Source organism: Falco biarmicus, unplaced genomic scaffold, assembly GCF_023638135.1.
Source record: "Falco biarmicus isolate bFalBia1 unplaced genomic scaffold, bFalBia1.pri scaffold_27, whole genome shotgun sequence".
Taxonomy (NCBI): Eukaryota; Metazoa; Chordata; class Aves; order Falconiformes; family Falconidae; genus Falco; species Falco biarmicus.
In genome coordinates this window covers 2,638,412-2,641,730 of record NW_026611833.1, presented here as the reverse complement: position 1 = coordinate 2,641,730, position 3,319 = coordinate 2,638,412, and the positions used below count along the sequence as shown (strand labels likewise).

Here is a 3,319-nt window from a genome sequence, read left to right as displayed (position 1 = left end):
TCTCAGCAGTGCCTTGTGGTATTTCAGGGTAACATGGGAGTGTGGCCACCATTCATCTCAGGAAGGTGCAAGCCCACAGAAACTGGGAACCAGAAGGACAGACCACCTCCCCTCACTGGGCACTCACCCACAGGCAATCCTCTTGCCTCACAGACCTCACTCTGTTCCACCGGAGGGCAGCAAAAATGCTCTGCTTTTCTGACATCTGAAAATACTCAACAGGAGAGATGGGGGGGAGCTGTGAAAAAAACTAAAGCTCTCTTACAATGCCTTCACCCTTCCCGTTCCTTAGCACTGGCGCTGCAGACGCTGACCAGCCCTTCTGCGTTGGCACTGGTTTCAGAGGACAAAGTTAAACACCAGGACTGGTCCCTGCCCCCACCCACTGCTGCAGAGTGGGGCTGGCTGGTCAAGAGCCCGTGGGCAGATGCCCTGCTCTTCATCACCCACACGGCCAGCACCAAGCAGGGCTGCAGCCACACAGCTGCAGGAAGGTCTCCGAGAAAAGAGAGGGATGTCTGTGTGTGACGGGGGGATGGTCTGTGGGAAATGGCTTTGATTTTGCTTGCAGAAGTCTCCCCTAAATTATCGCTGTCTTTTTCTCCTGTGACAGGACCATATGCCCGGAGGCAGCAGATGTCCAACAGCAGCTCCATCACCCACTTCCTCCTCCTGGCATTGGCAGACACGCGGGAGCTGCAGCTCTTGCACTTCTGGCTCTCCCTGGGCATCTACCTGGCTGCCCTCATGGCCAATGGCCTCATCATCACTGCTGTAGTATGTGACCACCACCTGCACACCCCCATGTACTTCTTCCTCCTCAACCTCTCCCTCCTCGACCTGGGCTCCATCTCCACCACTCTCCCCAAAGCCATGGCCAACTCCCTCTGGGACACCAGGGACATCTCCTACTCAGGATGTGCTGCACAGCTCTTCCTGATTGTCTTTTTCCTTTCAGCAGAGTGTTCTCTCCTCACCGTCATGGCCTATGACCGCTACGTGGCCATCTGCCAGCCCCTGCACTACGGGACCCTGCTGGGCAGCAGAGCTTGTGTCCACATGGCAGCTGTTGTCTGGGGTAGTGATGTTCTCTATGCTGCGCTGCACACGGCCAATACTTTTTCACTGCCGCTCTGCCACGGCAATGCCCTGGGACAGTTCTTCTGTGAAATCCCACAGATCCTCAAGCTCTCCTGCTCACACACCTACCTCAGGGAAGTGGGGCTTATTGTGATTAGTTCCTGTTTAGCCTGTGGATGTTTTGTTTTCATTATTCTGTCCTACGTTCAGATCTTCAGGGCTGTGCTGAGGATCCCCTCTGAGCAGGGACGGCACAAAGCCTTTTCCACGTGCCTCCCTCACCTGGCCATGGTCTCCCTTTCTCAGCACTGCCATGTTTGCCCACCTGAAGCCCCCCTCCATCTCCTCCCCATCCCTGGACCTGGTGGCGTCAGTTCTGTACTCAGTGGTGCCTCCAGCACTGAACCCCCTCATCTACAGCATGAGGAACCAGGAGCTGAAGGACGCACTGAAGAAGCTGATGCAGTCAGGTGTCTCTCAGCAGCACTGAACTGCCCGAATCTCCTCACAAGGCATTTCCTGGTCATCTCTGGAACATCCTGTGCATTTAGCGCTTTTAATGTCACAACTGTGTTTCTCCTGGAATGTTTGCATGCACTCCACTTCCTCAAAGGAATGAACCCAGCCTGCCTGACCCAGAGGCTTTTGTATGTTTGCATCCAGGATGGTGCAGCTGGACTCCTGTGTCACACCTCTGTAATTTAAGGGGCTTGTGTAGTGGAGACATCTATCAACTTCCGAGGAGAGTAAAGCACCAGTGTAGAGCTCAGCTGTGTGAGTGTGCAAAGTTGGGGCAAATAACAGGGTGGAGGCACACGGCAGGGTGTCCTGGTGCAATTCCTTGGGTCACGGTGAAGGAAGCAAGGCAGTAATCGGGTGGGACACAGGGCTCTGCTCGGTGCCATGTTCCCTGGATACCCAGGGGAAGCTGCCCCAGGTGCCCCAAGATGTCCTAAGCATCAGTCGTTTCCTTTGCTTGTTGTACACCCCAGTCGCTACGAGGAACATTTGCTGCATGGTCAGCTCTGTCATCCTTAGTGGCTCAGTGATACCCAACTCCATTGCAACTCTAAATGTAAATGGAGCCACTTTCCTACTGTCACTGGTTACACACAAGTCCCATAGCTCTTGCCACAGTTGGCCACTCAGCCAAGGCTGTGGTCAGACACCTCCAGCCAGATCATGTCCTCACGGCTTTGCTTTGAGAAATAGTGAAGTAAACCACTGACTGAGTTCCCACCAACTGACCTGGGTCCAGCGCTCCAGTCTTTCACTCTAGATGTTATCTCAAATAAACCCCAGTTTCTCAGCCTCTCCTTGTCCATAACATGATCCAGGTCCCAACCATCCTTCTGGCTTCTGCAGGACTTGCTCCAGTCTGTCAGGGTCTTTGTTGTGCGGGGGAGCCCCACTGTGGGCTCAGCAGTCCTGATGTGGTCCTGTGGAGGGTTAAACACAGCCAGCACCCAGCCAGCCCCACAGCTGCTCATCCGCTCCCCTGACTCAACAGGAAAAAAGCAGAAATTATACCAGCAATGTTCATGGGTCATGGCCAAAATGTGTCATATTAAAATTCAATTTAATTTATTGCCAATTAAAAAATACATGGACTGTGAGAAACCAGGACTGAAACATAAAGACCATTCCCCTGACAGTTTCTCCAAGGGCCAAATTACTCCATTGTTCCCAATTCATCTACACACCAACACCCTGAGAGGTGCAAGGGTGCTGCGATGGAGAGACAGGAAACTGCTTGATGCAAGCAAATGTTGATTTATTGTATACAATCATGAGTTTATATATGTTACCAGAGGCCGCGTGCTTTAAACAGATTGGTTCCTTAAGCTAAGCATTACATACCAGGCAATCCCTGTTTGGTTAACTACAAACAAAGGACACTTTAAGTGTCTCAGCAGCGTCCAGTTCCTTCTCTGGGAAGCACTGGGGGTGACAGTCCTGCAGGTCAAGGAGCTGCCAGCACAGGGCAGCTGAAACCAGGGCGGGTGGACAGACTGGCTGTCCTCAGTCCGCACAAAGGGACTGTCTCTTTGCCTCTCAGGGCCCACCTGATGGCACCTGCAGTGCAGCAGGAATGGCAGTGCCAAAACCACTCCTCAGCTGTGGTGGGGCAACCGGAACAAAATACACAGAGAAAAATCCCCTCAACTCCGCTCCATAGTTGGGTGAACACGGGGTGGCAATGCTGTGAAGCCCTTTGATGCCCTGAGTGTATTTAATC

At 52.9% G+C, this 3,319-nt stretch overlaps 1 pseudogene; it reads left to right on the top strand.

The window, feature by feature from the left end:
• The first annotated feature begins 636 nt into the window (after positions 1–636).
• On the top strand, positions 637–1,570 carry LOC130143384 (olfactory receptor 14C36-like; annotated as a pseudogene).
• The last annotated feature ends 1,749 nt before the right edge of the window (positions 1,571–3,319 follow it).